A 22,119-nucleotide genomic window follows, 5' to 3' on the forward strand; every position below is an offset into this window, starting at 1 on the left:
TGATGTCCTGTTTCCCGTCAGGTGATTCATTTTGCGCAGAAACACATGGTTGAGAATTCACTTGATGCTGGGCTGAGCTTTTCAATTTAATATATTCACACCAAAGGTGACATTTAACTCCTCTAACATCCAGACAGCCAATCACATGAGTCAGATTGGTGGGGTCAAGGTTGTTCTTTGGGTTTCTCAGCAAAACTTCAGCACTTTGTTAAGCTCTTGAGAAAACCAGATGATTATAGGTTTTATATCATATTTACTCTGGAACTCATTACATAATGCAAATACCTCTGGATATATTTTCTACTGGTTAATAGTGATGAATTTTCTAGTTATGATGGAGATGGCATTTGCTAAATGGACTCCCATCTGGTCATATACTTGTTTTTCCAGTAATGGTGATGGGTATAAAGTATCCTGACTTCATGCCAACTTCTACCAAAGAACAATCTGGTTGGCAAGAGTTTCAGTCTGTGGCGATAGAATAGAGTTTTCTCCTGTGTTACACTAACTATGCGTTTGAAATTATAACCTGGCTCATTATCATAGTATTCTAAACAACAGAGCTAACTAGTTAGTCCTGGGACAGGACCATTATAAAGTTTGGTCTTTCTTGAGGTTTTTCACTTTTATTGCCTTTTCATAGTCTCCAAATTAATCTAATTCCAGATGGCTAAAGACTAATTTATTACAGAAACGTCAATAGACTGGAATTTGCAGATTTTTCCCAAGTTGTCTTTGCCACATTTACATGTGCTCATTTCAACACAAAAAAAATGGAAAATATTAATTTTGAAGAAACTAGTAGTTCAGAACTCACGAGAAAGTTAAAGTTAGAAAATAATTTAATGGAAAGGCAATGTGTTTCCGTGTGGAGTGAAAAGACATAAGCATAGATGCAGTCAGGGTATCCTGTACAGGCTCTCTGTGCAGTTTAGAAAAAAGTGCCCACTCACTCCAGGACATACAGCCTTGAGTCAGAGTGCAGCTTACCTAGCAAGGAAAGAGAGTGCTGTATGTCAACCTCTATCTATCCCTTCTGCCAGGCACTCTTATACAAGGCATAACTCCATATAGATGGTGGCAGACTGAAGGAGCATAAGGTCTGTCATTGGTTATTGGTTTTCAGGCAGATAATGTAAATAAGGAGTTTTTAGAAATGTAAATAGGTAGCTATTTCAGTTCAAAAGTTGAAGCTATGTGGTTTAAAAATATGTAAATATTGTTAGTATCTGTCTTCTGGAACAAATCTTAATTCTCTTAGAAGAAAACAGTTTCTTTTGTTCCAACTTATATGAAACACCTTTTTCTTCTTTCTGTAAAATGTGCTTATGCTTGAGTTGTATTAATTGTGATATGCTGGAGCTCCTGGGTGGCTCAGTTGGTTGGGCAACTGACTTCAGCTCAGGTCATGAACTCACGGTTCGTGGGTTCAAGCCCCATGTCGGGCTCTGTGCTGACAGCTTGGAGCCTGGAGCCTATTTCAGATTCTGTGTCTCCCTCTCTGCCCCTCCCCCACCAATGGGCCCTCTTTCTCTCTCCCTTTCTCCCTCTCTCTCTCTGTCTCTATCAAAATAAATAAACATTTTCTAAAAATTGTGATATGCTACCTATACCACACATTTCATTCTTAGTTTAATTACCCTAGGCACTAATTACTAAAGAAAAAGAGGTTATGGTGATATAACACTGTGAATTGTATATTTAAAACCACACTATTCATCATGAACTTACTAAAAGCTTTTTAATTGCTATAATAATCCTGGAAGGAATACAAATGTTGCCTTTAAATTACTGCTACTTAAAGTAGTTTAATGTAGTAATCAATCATTATTATTGCAGTATCTGTTTAATCAATGGGTTAATTAAATATCTATGTAATCACAGTAAATTTTTAACTACTTTAAATATGATTCAATCTATGTAAATAATATTCTACATTTTGGGGATAAAACCACTTTATATCTCCATTTTGAGAAACTTCTTAATTTTTGTATAAAAGAATAAAAATTCAAAATGTAAGAAAGTTCCTGTCCTTAAACATTAACTATTTTCACACAAAAGGTTTATCAGAAGCAAGTAGTTAAATTCTTAGGGTGCTGCAGTGGTGCTAAATAGACCACTGTATTCAAATATATGTAAAAGGACCCTGAGGGAAGAAAACTTTGAAGAGGACTCTAGACAAGAGAAAAAAGAAAGGGGGGGGGGGGAAGAGGAGGAAGAGACTACATAAAATTGTTCAATTTATTTAGTCCTGATGATGAAGGAGAATAAATACAAGATTAGGGTATAAAAACAGACATGGAGGGGACACAGTCTTCTATTCCATCCTACATGTTCCTCTCTGTGCTAAGGGGGGTATATGGAAGCCAAGAACAAAGATGTCCCTGCAGAACTGAAACTGTACTAGATGGAGCAAGAAGTTGTCTCAACTGGCTGCATAAGGAACTGATTAAAAACATGTGGGGGCAGCAAAGAACTACTCTACCAACAGGTAAGTGTGTGTGATTCATTTTATAAAGTCAACAGAGGGTATCTGGGTTTTTCTGGGAGAGGGGGATATGAGGGTGGGGTGGACGCAGAATAAGACACAGGACAGGTGGAGACACAACAGGTGGCATATTTCAAAAAAAGGGTTAAATCCAATCATTCATTCAATAAATATTTGTGCACATTTACTTTGAGCAATGCATTGTGTTCAGTAGTTGGAAATATAATCCTCAGAGATTAAAGTCTGGAAGGATATGAACAAATAATTGAAAGCATTGACATGATAAGCCTTAGAATGGAGGAGATACAGGGGGCTAAGGATTTCATCTAAAAATACACTTGACTTGGATATAAGCGAAGGAAAAGTCTTCATAGAGGAAGTGACCCAAAAAACTCACAATGAGTACTTGAGCCCAGAAAATAGGGGTGTTAGGGTAAGAGTGCTCTTGGCCAAGGAAAAACTGTAGGCAAAAGCCAAACAGATGTAGATGCATGGGCTGGAACAACCTAAGTCCAGAGTGATAAATAATGGACAACTCATGAAAAGCCTTATAAACCAGGTAGAGTTTGCATTCTCTCATGGAATAGCAAGAAGCCTTAGAATTTTTAAGCAGCAAGACAGTGACATGGTCAGGTGTGTGTGCCGGAAAGATCATTCATCTTGTTAAAGGTGTTAAAAAGGAACAAATTCCAAATCAACAGGTATATTGGTGCAGCCCAGGATATGTGATTTAAAATATCTCTGTAAAACCCACAGTTAAAACCATACTCAATGGTGAAAAACTGAGAAATTTTCTTCTAAGATCAGAGCAAGACAAGGATGTCCACTTTCACTTCTTTTATTCAACATAGTACTGGAAGTCTTTACCACAGCAATCAGACAAGAAAAAGAAATAAAATGCATTTAAATTGGTAAGGAAGAAGTAAAACTTTCATTATTTATAGATAACATGATACTATAGATAGAAAACTCTAAAGACTTGACAAAAAAACTACTAGAATGGATAAATGAATTCAGTAAGGTCACAGGAGACAAAATCAATATAGAGAAATTTGTTGCATTTCTATTTACTAATAATGAAGTAGCAGAAAGAGAAATTAAAAAATAATCTCATTTATAATTGCACCAAAAAAAAAAGACTTAGGCATAAACTTAACCAAGGAAATGAAAGACTTGTACTCTGACAACTATAAAACACCAATGAAAGAAACTGAAGATGACCCAAACAATGGAAAGATATTCCATGCTCATGGACTGGAACAACAAATGTTGTTAAAATGTCCATACTATCCAAAGCAATCTACAGATTTAATGCAATCCCTATCAAAATACCAACAGCATTTTTCACAGAACTAGAACAAATGATTCTAAAATTTGTATGGAACCACAAAAGACCCAGAATAGCTAAAGCAATCTTGAAAAGGAAGAAGAAAACTGGAAGTATCACAAACCCAGATTTCAAGATAGGCTACAAAGCTGTAGTAATCAAAACAGCATTGTATTGGCACAAAAATGGACACATAGATCAATGGAACAGAGTAGAGAATCCAGAAATAAACCCACACTTATATTGCCAATTAATCTATGACAAAGAAGGCAAGAATATGCAATGGGAAAAAGACAGTATTTTTAAAAAATGGTGTTGGGAAAACTGGACAGCCATATGCAAAAAAATGAGAATAGACCACTTTCTTATACCATATACAAAAATCAACCCAAAATGGATTAAAGATCTAAACCTGCAACCTGAAACCATAAAAATCCTAGGACGGCACAGGCAGGAATTTCTCTGACATCGGCCATAACAACATCTTTCTAGATATGTCTCTTGAAGCAAGGGAAACAAAAGCAAATATAAACTATTGGGACTTCATCAAAATTAAAAGCTTCTGCATGGTGAAGGAAACAATCAATAAAACTAAAAGGCAACCTACTGGGGGAAGATATTTGCTAATGATATATCCAATAAAGGGCTAGTATCCAAAATATACAAAGAACTGATACAACTCAATACCCCCCAAAAACAAACAATCCAATTAAAAAACAGGCAGAAGACATGAACGGACATTTCTCCAAAGAAAACATCCAGATGGCCAATAGTTACATGAAAAGATGCTCAACGTCATCTATCATCAGGGAAATACAAATCAAAATCACAATGAGATATCACCTCACACCAGCCAGAATGGCATATATATATATACACATACACACACAATGGAAAATTATTCAGCCATAAAAAAGAATGAAATCTTGGCATTTGCAACAATATGGATGGATCTAGAGAGTATAATGCTAAGTGAAATAAATCAGAGAAAGACAAATACCATATGATTTCACTCATATGTGGAATGTAAGAAAAAAAAATGAACAAAGGGAAAAAGAGATAAACTAAAGAGAGACTCTTAAGTATAGAGAACTGATGGCTACCTGAGGGGAGGTGTGTAGTGGGATGGATAAAATAGGTGAAGGGGATTTAAGAGTACACTTATCTTCATAAGCACTGAATAATGTATAGAATGATTGAATCACTGTATTGTACACTTGAAATGAATATAACACTATACATCAGTTACACTGGAATAAAATAAAATATCTCTACAAGTGATTTTATTTTTTTTAATGTTTATTTATTGTTGAGAGAGAGAGTGTGAGCAGGGGAGGGGCAGAGAGAGAGGTGGGCAGAGAGAGAGGTGGACAGAGGATCTGAAGGGGACTCTGTGCTGACAGCAGTGAGCCCAATGTGGGGCTCAAACTCACGAACGGTGAGATCATGACCTGAGCCAAAGTCAGAAGCTCAACCTACTGAGCCACCCAGCGCCCCTCTCTCCAGGTGATTTTAAAGCACAGCTGCACTTAAAAACCACTGCTTTAAGATGGTTAGGCCAATTCAGCACTAAAACCACTTAACATATCTGTTGTGTTAGCTCAGTCTTCTGGGCAGGGTCATCTAATTCCTAGGGACTTGCTTGCCCCAGAGGTTTCTCATGTTCTCGCTATGTTATTAGTTCCACTGATCCTTCTTCACCAAAAAATCATGGTCATTTCAGACCAGTAGCTTAATCCAGGAGAATCTCTGGAAACTATTGGAAGTGTTTGCCAGTTCTGGGCAAATAAGGGTAATTAGCTGTCCAGTTTGCCAGATACTCTGAGGAGTAGGGTCCCACAAAGCTAGACTTTAGAAAATCAGGACAGTCCCAGGAAAATTGGGATAAGGTGGTCATCCTAGGGCAAATACAAAGTGGACAGGAGATTGGATATTCCAAAATTTCCCTGCATCTAAGAATCAGCAGCCAGTGGGGACTTAACTATACTCAGGAAATGAATTTCAGAGACGGTGTTTCCAAAACTTAGCTGCCTTTAAAGGCAAAATGCTATTATTGATGATTATGCCTGGTGACAATTTCAACTATTTTTAAACTTGTGGGATGTTTCAGTCTTTGGGAAAAACCCATAATGAGTGGTAAAAAGTGCTTAGTTCTTATGTATATGTGACATAGCTTTTTCCACACTTCTAAAATGGGAATGTATATGACTCTGGGAGGACAGGGTAAAATCGAGCTAAACAAGGTATATCTTCCTGAACCACTAAAATTACTTGAAGACTTGGGTGAGTGGGAAGTAGATTAAAACTTTTTAAAAAATTAACACAATTTTAATATTCACTTTAATGTTTAGGACTTAGAAAATATTGGCTTGAGATGGACAACTTGGGATGAATTCTTAGACTATCCCACCATGGTCCCCAGCATGGCAGTCCTCTCACTTAGGTTGAGAAGGAGCACATCTAGGTGGAGAGCTTAAGAAGCCTGTCCCTACATATGGATACTGCACACCTTGAAGAAGACATTCCTTGCCAAGAGCTGCTGACCTTAAATGGAGGATGCATTTTGAGGAAAGAAAAAATCTATTTCTATTTCTATGTCTATGGAAGAACACCAGAACATCAATGTTCCTAAACACTCTTGCTTCTCTGTATTATTTAGTTAACTACCTAAATATGGTCCTATTGCCTCAGTAAGACAAGGAACTCTAGAAAAGATGGTCCTGGAAGACAAATGCATGCCCATCCTGTTAATGCTTTCTTATTCTGGGAACTCAATTCAATGTTCTGTATCTATTTAAATAAGTCAATTTATTAGTTTACTGCCTATTTCTTTTTTAGTCTGTGAGCTGCTTTGAGGACAAAGACATGTCTTCAGTGTCTACTAAGAGTGCCTGCTCACGTGATAAGAATTCAGTAAATATTTGTTCAAATAAGTAAAGTAAAATTAAATGATGTGAAGTCAAAGAGGCATAAACTGGCACTGAAAATCTCAGAACAACCTTAACTACTTAGCCTTGTTTAAAAGATCTAAACAATTACATTTTGTGAACTTCTACTCTTTCATCTGACATTTTTGTCTACAATTTAGGAGTCATTTTGTTCTTAAGTTTATTCCAAAAGGAAAATATGTAAACGGAATAAGGAACAACAGTACATTCTACCAGAATGTTGCAACAGGAAATGGACTATCTTTAAATCTCATACAAATTGAATTATACTATTTACTCTTATTAGGTATAAGCTATAAATATAGTGGAGGAAAAAATGCTACATAGTTTACGATATTAGCTATTACTACCGAAATTAAATCCATTTTCTCTCCTGAATTTTAGAAAGCAAAGTGAACATGATTAGTAACATAACAACATACAAGGAGAAAACTCAAACATGGTTAGTTTAAATGGCCATTGGGACTAAAAGTGTATCTTTTGGTTTCTTTGGAGAAATTTCTTTCCATAAATATATGGTCAATAGTGCTTAAAAGTCTCTATACTTATGTTTATGAAAGATCACTCCTTTCTAGCACTTTAGACTGAATATCATCCAAAAGAAAGATTTCATTAAAATGTTAAAAGCAGATGCTATTTTCATGTTAAAACTTGCTATTATTATCAACATAATAGCTTGAACCTTTTAAAGGAAAATCCCAATGATGCTTTTTCAGAAATAAAAAAAATGCATCCTAAAATGCAGTGGGGAATTCAAAGGACCCCAAAGAACCAAAACAATCTTGAAGAAGAATTATGTTGGGGGTTTCAGGCTTTCTGATTTCAAATTTACTAGAAAGCTACAGTAATCAAACAGTGTAGTACTGGCATAAATACAGACATCTACACCAGTGGGATGGAATAGAGAACACAAAAATAAATCCTCACATGTATGATCAAATGATCTTCAGTAAGAATGCCAATACCATTCAATGGGGAAAAGGACAGTTTTTTTCAACAAATGATGTTGGGAAAACTGAATATTCACATGCAAAAGAATGAAGTCCAGCCATTATCTTTCACCATATGCAAAAATCAACCCCAAATGATCAAAGATATAAATGGAAGAGCTGAAACTTTTGGAAGAAACTGTAGGGGAAAAACTTCATGATATTGGATTTCACATTGATTACTTATATGTGACACCAAAAGCATGGCAACAGAAGAAAAAGTAGATCAATTAAACTACAACAAAATTTAAAATTTTGGTGTCAAAGAACACAATCAACAGAGTGAAAAGCAACTCAGAATGGGATAAAGTATTTGCAAATCATATATCAATTATCTGTTAAAAGATTAACATCCAGAATATTCAAAGAATGCCTACCACTCAATGACAAAAACAAAAAAACAAAAAACAAAAAAAAACCTAACAGCCTGATTAAAAAATGGACAAGGGAATTAAATAGATATCTCTCTGAGTATGATATTCAAATAGCCACCAAGCACATGAAAAAATGATCAGTTGTTACTAGTCATTAGGGAAATGCAAATCAAAACCACAGTCAGAGACCACTTTTTACCAATTAGGATGGCTATCATAAAAAACAAAACAAAACAGGAAATAACTAATATTGGCAAGGATGTGGAAGAAAATGTAAACTATTGTGCACTGCTGATGAAAATGTAAAATATATGTCACTATAGAAAACAGTATGGTGGTACCTGAACAAACTAAAAGTACATTATCATATGACCCAGCAATTCCATTTCTGGGTACATACCCAAAAGAATTGAAAGCAGGGACACTCATGTTCATAGCAGCATTATTGGAAATACCCAAAAGGTAGAAACAACCCACTGACGGATGAAAGGATAAATAAAATGTGGTATATATACACAATGCAAATATTATTTGACCTTTAAAAGGAAGGAAATCCTGACACATGCTACAACATGGAAGAAACTTGAGGATGTTATACAAACCAGTCACAAAAGGACAAATGCTATATGATTCCACTTATATGAATAATCAAATTCATAGAGATAGAAAGAACAATGGTGCTTATCGAGGGCAGAGAGGAAAGGAAGACAGAGACTTGTTTAATGAGCACAGAGTTTCAGGGGTGCCTGGGTGGCTCTGTCAGTTGAGCATTCAACTTCAGCTCAGGTCATAATCTCTTGGTTCGTGGGTTTGAGACCCATGTCAGGCTCTGCGCTGACAGCTCAGAGCCTGGAGCCTGCTTCGGATTCTGTGTCTCCTTCTCTCTGCCCCTCCCCCACTCAAGTCTGTCTTTCTCTGTCTCTCAAAAACAGAAATAAATGTAAAATAAAAAAGTTTTTTTTAATGGATACGGGGTTTCAGGTTTGGAAGATGCAAAAAGTTCTGGAGATGGATGGTGATGATGTACAACAAAGTGAATACACTTAATGCCAAAGAACTGTACACTTAAAAATTGTTAAAATGGTACATTTTACATTATGTATATTTTACCACATTGAAAAAAAATTAAGAGTACCTTGTTTGCCCCCAAAATAATTCAAATAAGAAAAATCATTCCCAATCCTTTATTTAGAGATTAACACTTTAGGAAAAAAAAGTAAAATTCCACGCAATAAATTATAAAAATTCAGTCATATTTTCCTTATGATTAGTTAGCTGAATGTCAGAGTCATCCATGGATTTAAATACATTTTCACTACTTATGTGGTTTTCTTCTTTTTTCTTTTTACACACATTGGGATATTAATAGTACAACAGCTGCTGTGTCCCAGATTAGAAATTAGATAAGGTCACAGGTTCCCCCATGAAGTGCTGTGATGCTACAGTGTATAATTTCTTAAATTCCAAAACACTACAAGCTTTTTGTTAAGTGTTAATAAAGGCTCCAGCAAAGCCTTTAAACTGCCCACCCCTGTATGTAATCAGTCCAGCAGATAGAGTCCAGCTTTCTGTGAACAAGTTGAAAAGCTGAATTCCTTAAACTATGGAAGAAGCCTTTGCTAAGGCACAATTAGATGATTATTTTCTCACTGTGGTTGTTTATCTAGCTCCATAAATTTAATCCCCTCAACAAAAACCAGCTAGATGAGACCCAGGGCAGTAAAGCATCTATAATAGACCTGGTACCAGACATCTTTGTATAGACATCTCTGGTACAATTTTGCTTATTAAGTTACATTTTCTTCACCTCTTTACTTTTTTCTATGATTGTCACCTTTTTAGATTATCTCTAAAAGTTATTTTTCAAGCATGAGCAAAATCTTGCAATATAATCCTGTTTGGAGGACTGACTGGCAGGGTGGCCTTGCCATAGGGCTATTTGCATGAGGAACTGAGGCTCTTCCTGGGAAAGAACTCATCCCAAGGGAGGAAGGGCACCATTTTGGTTGAAGGACAATAAAGCAGGGTCAGAGGGGAAGGGTGAGTCTGAGTGCAGCATAGTGTCTGTCACTCAGACTCTCCTCCAGCCCACCTCCCTCAAGCCATGCCTGAGTCTCAGGGTGAGGGACTGCCATAAAAGACCTAAATAAAACTAAGAGGAATTGGTAAATTAGAATTCAAGACACTGTGCTTCAGTAGTAAAAGGGGAGGGGAGGCAGGAAAGAGCAGCCCTCTATTTATCTAGCATTATGCTCTCAGTGTAGATACCAGCCTGGGCGGCCTCCAAGTAGTCATCAGCTGATATAAACAGAAGAGACAACAGTATGGGCTATGCTTTCAGCAGGCACTTACAGGGGCGGCCATCATTACCACAGTGGGTTGGAGTAGGAACAAGGGCAAAATGGCAAATGCCAAATGGTAGCCCAGAGGAGGGTGCAGAACATGTGTGGGTCATCCTCTGAGGACTGCTAGCATATTATGGGAGGAACCTAAGGGGGCCCGGCATTCCCACAGAGCAGGTGGGGGTAGAGGCCGGAGAGGGAGAAGATAGCTTAGTTTCTTTGATCTTATTTTTATCCTGTGACTGGTGAGGGCTGGGAAATATAAGTAAGATTTTTTTCAAAAGAGGAAATATTTCAATCCAACAAGATAAGACTACATCATTGAGTTCCTTCAGATTTGGTATGTTTTTTATATATATTCATTTCAGCCTCTGATTTTAATGAATTCTATGTTTATAACACATATTTGACCAACTTAGAAAAACTAGAGTTTAAATTTTAAACAAAAATACAAGAAAATCTCAGCCATTATTAACCTACAGGGAATATCACACTGGGGATAAGTAATCAAGAGTTAGTACTTTAAACATTAGAGTTTTGTTGTTTTTTTTTTTTAAGGGCTTGGGAATAGGAGCATCCTCAAATGAATTATAAGGTCTCTCTCCTCTTAAAAGGAATATAATGTATGTAAGTTACCGTCTTTTCAAGAACTCGGGGTGGTCATTCTGAGTATCAATTGTTCTGGTGCACTGAAGATGTATATTCTTATGTGGTTCTTCAACACACTTGTTTTTCATCGTTAAACAAGTTCTTGATGTAAACTGAGCACTAGTTTTATGCTTATTTTTTACAACTCAAGCAATGTAATTGAAAGAGCATGTGCTTGGGAATCTTGAGATAGAAATGTGCGTTATCACTACTACTGCTAGTGTGACTTTAAGTAAGTTAGTTAGCTTCTCTGAACTCAATTTCTTCTCCCATAAAATGGCCATAGCAGTAGATACCTCACAGATACTACATGAGCTGATGTGTAAAGATCCTTGGCAAATGTTAATTGCCCTGCCCTTTGGGAGCCGAACAGGCAAATCATGGCTGTGCAGTTTCCTATAGCGATGTGCTCTTTGGCCAGTTAGCCCTGAACTTCAGTTTTCCTGTCTGTATGAGAATGAAATCTATGTGAAGTGCCTAATAGTGCCTATGGAATACCGTAGGTGCTCAATAAAAGGTGATTTTCTCTTTTCTTTTCTTTCTTTCTTTTCTTTTCTTTTCTTTTCTTTTCTTTTCTTTTCTTTTCTTTTCTTTTCTTTTCTTTTTCTCTTCTCTTCTCTTCTCTTCTCTTCTCTTCTCTTCTCTTCTCTTCTCTTCTCTTCTCTTCTCCTCTCCTCTCCTCTCCTCTCCTCTCCTCTTCTCTTCTCTTCTCTTTTCTTTTCTTCTCTTATGAAGGTGAATCGGCTGATGTGGGACAGCTGCATCTAGTGAGCAACATAACCAAAAGTCTTCCTGCAAACTAACTCAGTAAATCAAAGACTAAGGCAGTTTTTCTCATCCTTGTTCCTCTCAATATTTTGTGACTGTACAAACCACTCGTAACGATATCTGTGATTCCTATGCCACAAACCTAACAGGTCACCGGCAATGCCATGTTGGCTTATCCTGTGCTTTTGAGCCTCCTGCTCTATTTGTGGATGTAATTTGAAGGAACAGCTTTCTCTCTAATTCAAGAATTTGAACTGCACTGTTTACTTTAGAGTCTGTAGTTCCTTCATCACCATGTCAAAAAATCATATTGCAGCAGAAATGACCTACCATTTTTTAAAACTTTTCTGAGTATTCTATTTAAAGCCTGGCAGGAGTAAGAATGTTAAAGAACACATCTTCTACTAGCACTCATGTGAAAAGCAGGCATTGCCTACAAATGAAGGTGCAAGCAAAGTCAAGCCCTCTGATTTAGGAAAATAAATAAAAACAAGTCCCCAAAAATAGAAACGTTAATTTTTAAAGATTGCATCTTTGATGTTTAATAGAATTCCTATAAGAGCTCCTACTTGAAATGTCCTTTTTAAAGAAAGGAGATCCTGAGAAAGCTTTAAAACTTCTATTTGTAATTTGCCGAATGCTTTTTAATGGGCGATATTTGGCCTTCTAGTGCAATGTCTCAGTTTGAAATGCCAAATCTACTCGTTCAAAGAGAAAACATAGTCCATTGCGTCTGCTCATACAAATATTTTGCTTTTTCACTATATTGGATCAGAAATGGGGCACATTCAAAACTTTTTTAAACAAGAAATTCTCATGTGTATTATTACCTCCCCATTAGTGTTTAGAAGCTATGTGATACCTGAAATTTGAGAATGGGCCTACAAACTGTCATTTCTGATGCCTGATACTTCCCTTAATTACTATACTCACCACTTCATAATTTCAATTTTTCATTTTCTCCCTCTCCACAAGACTGAGAACACAGTGAGGGAAGAAGCCTCTCATTTTCTTTTGTGTCCCTAGTCCCTAGCGCAGTGACTGACACAAGTGGTTGCTCAATAAATGTTTGCTAAATGTATGAATAAAGTGTGTGTATGTGTATGTGTGTGTGTTGTGTATACATATTCTACTTGCCCAACAACAATTTCCTGTTTTTCCCTTTTTCTAAGCATGTACATTTTCTCCTTTGGGAACAGAACTGCTTTTTAAAAATCTACCTTTTATCTTTCACAAGAGGAAGTTCAGATTTCACAAGATACTGATTTATTACTCTCAGTATGTTCATGAAATCCCTGTAAAATCTCTCCATGGTTCAGGTTCTTTCTTGCATACAAGAAACAAATAGAAATGAACAACAGTCGATTCTTATTTGCAATAGTTATTTTCTGTGAAGTTACCAGAAACACTGAATTAGAAAATACTGAATCATTGCTCCCAGGTAAAATATAGTTAGGCTTCTTCAAGCCCCTCATCACAACATTTTCATCAACTAGTTAACATACGACCTTGTTTTATGTGTTTTTCTGTTCAAAGATGAATGAATGAATATACATGGGTAGTTATCTGACTTCTGAATGAGGTAAAGACATTCTCGGAAATGACAAAGAAAAAGATAAGAAATTCTATGTGTAAAAAAACCTCATAGCCAATTAAATGGCAAAAAAAAGAGAAGTATTTGTTAACAACTATGACAGATATGGGGTAACTATCCTCAGCTATAAAGGGTGCAGGTATGTCAGTGAGAAAATTCCTAAGGCTTCTTGTGAGGACAAAGATTCGTGCACAAGTATGTTCATTACAATGTTATTTATGAGAATAAAAACATTGGAAACCTAAATACTCAATAAGAAAATATTTGAATAGAATACAATACTTCCATAAGATAAAATATTTTGTGGACTTTAAAAATTACATTTCAAGGGATGTTGAAGGATGTGGGAAGTGCTTATAACAAATATGTATTCAAATTTGGGTATACACTGCATTTGCAATTATATAAGAAACACATATGAAGAAAAATACTCAAATATTCACTATTATTCCTTCAAGCTGGTAGAATTATGGGTGATTGGTATTTTTCTTTGTAACTTTTCATATTTCTAAGTAAGTGTTTCTCAAAATTTTTTCACTTTGTTCTCTTCTAGTAAGACTTTTTACATTATTTTTTGTAATTACCACCACACTTATGAAATTTTAATACCACAGCCATATTGTATATCTATTTATGTACTGTGGTGTTTTTGAGGGCCACAAACCATTGTAACATCTAAAATTTCTTTGCCTCCCCTAAGAATCAATTTTCACACTCTTGGGAACAATAGCACTCTCATCAAGAATGCATATTCTCAATGACCTGTATTGAACTGGTTTTACTTTGATCACCAGATTTAAAACAATTTAAAGAAAGTTCTGGCATAGGTAGTTTCAACTCAGAGAAAGAAATTTCTTTTTTTTTTTATGTTTATTTATTATTTTTGAGAGATAGAGAGAAAGAGCAGAGCACGAACAGGGGAGGGGCAGAAAGTGAGGGAGACACAAAATCTGAAGTAGGTTCCAGGCTCTGCCCTGTCAGCATAGAGTCCAACGCAGTGCTCAAACTCACAAACCACGAGATCATGACCTGAGCTGAAGTCACGCCTAACAGACTGAGCCACCCAGGTGCCCCAGAATAAATTTCTAATAGGAGAATTTCTGGTCCTCTGGAATTTGAAATTTTGAGACAGTGATCTTTCTATTATGCCTAAAAATTTTTGTGTAAGTAAACATCTTTTCTAGCTAATATATTTGAATCTGTATGCATACTATGAAACTAAAATATTTTGCAAGGAAGGACAGAGTTGAATTTAATAACAACCAATACTTACATTGCACCTTAGTATGGACAAAATTCTTTTCAGGGGTATCATTTCTCTTGATTCCATTCTACAGATGATGAAAATAAGCCTCAAAAAAATTAAGTAGCTTGTTCAAGGTCATAGGATTCATAAGAAAGAGAGGTATCTGATTCCAAGATATTTATTCTCTCCATTACAAGTTACATATGAAAATACGACATAACTACAAAGCAAAGGAAGGCCCTGGAATTCAATTCTCTGGGTAATGTTTCCTGTACTAACATTCATCCACAAATGGTGCCACCACCATCTGGCCCAATTTCCTCACACTACATAACTTGATTGGCTTGCCCTGATCTTGCCAACAATTTTTTGAGCATTATCATCTTTTTAGTAACTTCCCTGAAAATGCTGCACTGCTATTGTCAGGCCAGAGGATGTGAGGCAGTGAAGCCAATCCTGTAAACTTACTTCTCTAATTCTCCAAGACCCCTTGCCAAGCCACTGCTGCTGGGAGACAGCCCTAGAGCACGACTTCTTGCAATGCACTTTGAAGTAGATAAAATATGCACTCATGGACATCTGTCTGTTATTTCCTGCACTCACAGCTTTGTTCTTTATTGCCAGAGAATTCTATGGATGATGTCACTTTTCTCTGAAGAGAGCAGGCCATCAGAGCTTTTCACTGACATAATTAATTATCTGTAGCTTGATTCTGGGCCAGAAAATTCTCAAGGCACAGCCCCCCAAAAGAATTAACTCTACTGTGTTTGGTATTCTTAAACTCTTAAAGAGACAGGGTACCATATCTTTTTTTTTCTTTTCTCAGACACTGATAATGGTATTTTTGTTCAGTGATATCAAGTAACAGAAAGTGAACTGGGGCACTATTCTATGATTTCACAAGGAAGACCTTCGGTTCAATGGGCAGCAAAATCTAAAGGTCACTACAGATCAAGTATACAAAGCAAAGCTTTTAGGGCTTAGTCTTAAATGCTACAGGAATGCATCACAATTACTGAATAGACTCTTTGGGGGATCTTGTGAATCTGCAGCCAGAAAAATGAGATCTCAACCAAAGCTAACCACGCTGAATTATCCACAAGGTGAAAGATTGTTTATCACCCACAACAGCCTAAAGCATCAATTTATGTAAACTTTATAAGATGTAAGAAATTACCAGAATGGTGACCATATATTTTAAGAGTTTTCATCAATATCTTTACAAGATCTAAAGCAAATTAGCACGCTCATCAGAAAATATCATTCTCCACTCTGCTGGGTTTCAATATTATGTAAATGAGCTATTACTTATCTCTTAAAAACGGGCTTGGTGGGGTGGATCAACACTGTAGATGTCATAAGTAGTGGAGGGGCTCTGTTGGAATCAGAGCACTTGAGTTCTGGCCCTGCTTTTCAGGTGAGTGATAAAGTAAGATCCAAGAAATCTCTGAACTTTCCCAACTCTGGTGGAGATAGTAATATCCTAATACCATAGATTTGAATGTGCATATTAATATTAACCCCCGACAAAGGAATTGTTATTTATGGTCTATTCTGCTACCTTGATTCTGCATAAACTAGTTTAAACTGTATTCTCTCTAGATTAATTTAGTTTGGCAAATTATTTCTTTAGATCTACTACTGAAATTTTTAAAAATTTTAAGTTATAATGTAATAAAAGTTGATTATAAAAAAATCAACATTACAGAATCAATATTAAAGAAAAAGTGAAGGTAATGCCACATCCTCCCAAATCTACTCCCCATATCTAATTTTATTGATAATTTGAGGTGGATCTTTTCAGAATTATTTTTCTCTCTCTAGATACATATATACAGATGTCAGCACACACACATTCTCTCTGCCTCTCTTCCCATCTCTCTTTCTCCCTCATATTATTGGGCACTTACTATATGCCAGGAAATATGCAAAGCACTTTGTAAATATTATCTCATTTAAGCCTCACAATAACCTTATCAGATAGGTATTATTATTATCGTTATTTTCTAGATGAGGTATCTGAGACAGGTGCAAAGAAGTTCAGCGATCTACCCAAAGTCACACAACTAACGATTGCTGGTGTCAGGACACAAATCTAGGTAGTCTAACTCCAGGGCTGGCAATCTTAATACTATATTTTATGAATTCTCCATATATATCTATCAATATAGAACCTCTCAAATATGAAACACTTCATTTTTTATTCAAATACACCAGAAAGCTCAAGAAGGATGAAATCTGCTGGTGCTAATAATACTCATTTCACCAGAACTAACAGGTATGCCTTGTGTATTTGTTTTTCAAATCAATAAATTCATTGAGTCTCCTCTCTTTTCATACGTCCATCTCTCAATTGAGTCTTCTTCAGTTTGCTCAATTGTTCTTACCTGACTCTCTAACCCAAGTTTAGATCAAGCTCTAATACAAAAAAAAAAAAAAAAAAAAAAAAAAAAAAAATCCAAGGGAAAGATAAAATAATTGTGTTAGACTAGAATTCCACTGTGTTGAATTTGCTTAAACTAAAGATCTCTACTATAGAAATTAAATCAAACCTTTACCAAATATCTCTTTGATTTGTCTTTCTTCCTTCTTTCGCTGAAAGTTGAAGAGGCTGTCTACCACTCCTCTTTCCACTGGCACCAGAACACACCATAGATGGAGCAGTTAGTTATCTCCTTCCTTCCTCCCTCTCTCCTCCCTTTCTTCTTCCATCTATTTACTAATTTATTCATTTATTCATGTGTAAAGTTGCTATTCTGCTAGTCATTGTGATGGAACCCACACGAATAGGACATAATCCCATGCTTGCATGACTTTATAATCCAGTAAGAATGAGATTTGGGGAGGTGATTCCTATAATTAATTGTTCATTCTGAACCTTTTGGATGGAAGGATGGGAGGAAAGTTCTAGAGCATGGGATAACATAAGGAAATCATAAGGAATGAGTAATTTTAATTCCAGTTTTTTGGCCAAGTGATAGCAGGACTTTTTATTTATAGAATCACAGCAATTTAGAGTAAGAAAGAATTGGGGCGCCTGGGTGGCGCAGTCGGTTAGGCGTCCGACTTCAGCCAGGTCACGATCTCGCGGTCCGTGAGTTCGAGTCCCGCGTCGGGCTCTGGGCTGATGGCTCAGAGCCTGGAGCCTGTTTCCGATTCTGTGTCTCCCTCTCTCTCTGCCCCTCCCCCGTTCATGCTCTGTCTCTCTCTGTCCCAAAAATAAATAAACGTTGAAAAAAAAAAAAAATTTTAGAGTAAGAAAGAACTTTAGCCCCTTAGTTTACAGCTAAGGAAACAGCTTCAGAGAAGCCAGTGATTTTTCCAAGAGGTACAGCTAATTGGTTACTGATTATACATTAGAATCCAGGTCTCCTGATTCTGGGACCAGAGATCTCTCACTATACTAAAATCACTAATAAATGCATTGCAACAATCTCAAGTAGGAATTAATCCATATGCTAATTAATTTGTTTTAAAAATGTGAAATAAGCGATGTTCTTCAGTGATCAGTTTCCGGATGATAATAAGCATTTAAATGTCATTGGGCACACTTGGAAGGAATTCTGGCATGCTATAAAATCAATGCCCTAAAAAAGCAACTGACATTTCATTGAAGTTTGAGTTTGTATTCAAATACATTATTTGTCCATTAGCAATAGGAATGTGGTTACTGAGTTCAAAATATTTGATTCAGTATTTTTACCCTAATTTTCAGATCAGGGCATATCTAAAGTATTATTTGTAGCATACTTTCTTCCCATGGCAGATCTTTTAGTCAACCAATTTTTTTTTTTTTTTTTTTTTTTTTTTTTCAACGTTTATTTTTATTTATTTTTGGGACAGAGAGAGACAGAGCATGAACGGGCGAGGGGCAGAGAGAGAGGGAGACACAGAATCGGAAACAGGCTCCAGGCTCCGAGCCATCAGCCCAGAGCCTGACGCGGGGCTCGAACTCACGGACCGCGAGATCGTGACCTGGCTGAAGTCGGACGCCTAACCGACTGCGCCACCCAGGCGCCCCTCAACCAATTTCATTATAGTCTTCTTGAGGGAAAATGTTAGAAAAACTTAATTTTGTTATAAGCTTATCAATGACTACCACCAATAACCAATCATCATTCAAAGTTGGGAGCACTCTGACTTACATACCATGGTCTTATACTTGCAGCCCACCTCTTGGGAACTTTTTTTCATTCCTAAGCCTAAGCCTGAGCTTTATCTGATAACCTGACATTGATTCTGATGTTTAAAAATCTATGCCTTACTAGATTGTATAATGTTCTCAACGCATCAGCTTTTTCATAATAAATGACCAAGAACAACTGGCCAAGATTCATTTTAATAGCTGGGAACTTTCAGGGAGAGAATTTTCTTGGTCATGACAAAGTCAAAATGGTTCATAGTCTTCCTGGTTTATTTCAAACTCCTGCTCCTTTTCTGAAGTTACCAAATTGTCAAACATTGTCATTTCAGACAATTGATATGCATTGACCTCTACTGAGTTTTTGTGGTTAGCAGCCTTATCTGGGCTGTCATTAACATGCTTCATTATCCACAGGCCAATGGCCAAATGAAAGCATGGCGGAGATGACTAAATAGAAGAGGCAGGTGGATGAGATCAGACAACCAGTGCTGCCAGATTTCTCAATGCTGAACTCATTATTTCATATTCAGCAGTGGCCAGTTTTAAATAATATTACGAGAATATCCCTAAATTTCCTTCCAATTTCTCCATGACCTTCAAGGTCAACAAGCATGTAGTCTGAATGCCCTCTTTCTGCAGCCATTCCTCACACATGCTTAATCCCAAGAGCTAATTTAGCAAGACACCATGGGGTTGCAACAACGTGGATTCATTCCAGCTGAAGTCCTAGTGGTCACTCCACAGCTGGCGTCAAATTCATGGAGATCAGTTCTGAAGGCTTATGTCCCAAGATGACTTAACCATGGCAAAACCACTTGAAGCATCTCTTCCTGATGTGCCTGCATTGTTTTTTCTAGCCACTGCTCCTAAAGACTCACCAAAGCCATAAAGAAAGAAAACAACCAGGTACTTCTGAAATTGCAGTTGCTAAAGTGGAGGCACTTGGAACTTTAGGTACCACCAAGTCAAAGCCACTCCAATCAGGTTTCTACTCCTATCACTCCACTGAAACCTCTCTTATTAAAGCAAACCATGACTGTCCTGTCACTAAATGCAACAGTCAGCTCTCATTCTTCATTTTCCTTGATCCACCAGCAGGAACTGATACTTTTAATTTTTCTCTCCACCTTGAAAAATTCTTCACTTTGATTCCAAAACACCCTACTTTGCTAATTTCCTTCCTACCTTTCTAGCTGCTCATTCTCCTTTGCTGATTCCTTCTCATTCTCCTGACCTCTGGGGGTAAAATTTCCTGGGGCTCAGAACCTGGACATTTTACCTTTTCTACATTTACTATCTTCATGATTTCACCCAGTTTCATGGAATTAAATACCATCTCCACACAGGTGATTCCCAAACTGATAACCCCAGCCCAGCCTTTTCCCTGAACTCCAGACTCAGATCCAAATGCCTACTGGATATCTCTCTGTACTTGAATGTCTAACATTATCTCAAAAATAACATGTGTAAAACTGCATTGCCAGTCAACACCTGTTTACTCCACCCCACCTGCAGTCTTCCCATCTTAGTAAATGACAATTTCTGTTATCCATTTTCTGGGCCAAAGAACCTTGGAGACAGCTTTAGATAACCTCCTTCTTACATATCCCACTCTCAACCTGCCATCAAATACATTCTGCTCTCCTACAAAATTTGTACAGAATCTGAGCACTTTTCACCACCATCCCTACTGTTACCACGTTAGTCCAAGCCACCAGCTCTAGTCTGGATAAAGCTTGTTAGTTAGAAACCCCGTTTCTGGTGGTTCATATCAACACAGAAGCAAAGAAGTAAATAAAGAACTGCTGACAAAGGAAAAGATCTCTGTGCTTTCTTTATACACTCAATCATTGTCAATACAATAAAATTAAAACTAAAACTGGTTTGGAGGTCATAGGAATGCAATAAAAAAAGATATAATGACATTTTAAACATTAGATAGCTGCAAATATTTGTTAAGAACCTAATACAGAGAGATTCTGATTACCATGAACAATGAAAAATATACAAAAAAAGAAAGTATCTTTAAAAAAACCCCCCACAAATCCTGATTTTTAAGATCTTTAGATCTTTTGATTATAAAGCCATCTCTTTTAAATAAGAATAATCGGGGAAATTTAGAAACAATGTAGTGAGAGAGGACAGGTCTTTCCACACACAAAAGTATATTATAGTGCTAAACTAATTAGAACAATGTGATACTAAAGCATGAAATAGGCAGAGAAATCTATGTGCTGAACTATAACTCAGAAATGGATTTAAATATTATAGGGCAAAAGTGACACTTCAAATCACAGGAGGAAAAGTAAAAAATCAATTAATGGTTATTTACTTATTATTTCTCAGTTGTAAAATCAATTATCTTTATTCTACTCTGTGATACTGAGTCTGAAAGTCTGCAAATTACATTTCCTATAGTCCTATGCTTGCTGCTTCCAATTGGGTTCTGCCTGCCAATAGGAGTCACTAGAGGAATATTAAAAGGTGGGAAGGGGAGAATGAGGGGTACCTTTCTGTTTTGTCTTGTTTCTGACAGTATTGTTCCAGTTCCAGCTTCTTCAGACCTCCTAGAACCAGCCCATGAAGCTCCCTCTTCAGAGAGGTGCCCCCTCTGCACAAGGAGTTCTAGCAATTCTACCCCTTCCCTGTGTCTCCCCAGCTCTAGAGTCAGGCAGTTATTATCTCTGGTTACCTCAGCATTCTCTTTTTACTCTTTCAGTTTTCTAGCATTTGTATAATTAAATCTATTTATAAACTCCTTTATGCTTGAAATATGTAGAGTGGTTTCTGTGCTCCTGACTAGACCCCAACTGATACAACAGCCATCTACAAAAAAGTAAAGTGATTCACTTTAAACAAAGATGAATTCTGGGAATGCAAGCTGGTGCAACCACTCTGGAAAACAAAGTATGGAGGTTCCTCAAAAAAACTAAAAATAGAACTACCTACGACCCAGCAATTGCACTATTAGGCATTTATCCAAGGATACAGGTGTGCTGTTTTGAAGGGACATATGCACCCCAGTGTTTATAGCAGCACTATCAACAATAGCCAAAGCATGGAAAGGGCCCAAATGTCCACTGATGAATGAATGGATAAAGAAGATGGGGTATATATATATATATACAATGGAGTATTACTTGGCAATCAAAAAGAATGAAATCTTGCCATTTGCAACTACATGGATGGAACTGGAGGGTATTACGCTAAGTGAAATTAGTCAGACAAAGACACAAATCATATGACTTCAC

The 22,119-nt window shown here is 36.7% G+C and overlaps 1 protein-coding gene across 3 annotated transcripts in view; it reads right to left on the reverse strand.

The window, feature by feature from the left end:
• The window catches only part of FILIP1 (filamin A interacting protein 1), a 187,536-nt gene that overhangs the window by 67,956 nt on the left and 97,461 nt on the right, over positions 1-22,119 (reverse strand). The window lies entirely within an intron of this gene.

Source organism: Lynx canadensis, chromosome B2, assembly GCF_007474595.2.
Source record: "Lynx canadensis isolate LIC74 chromosome B2, mLynCan4.pri.v2, whole genome shotgun sequence".
In the NCBI taxonomy this organism is placed as follows: Eukaryota; Metazoa; Chordata; class Mammalia; order Carnivora; family Felidae; genus Lynx; species Lynx canadensis.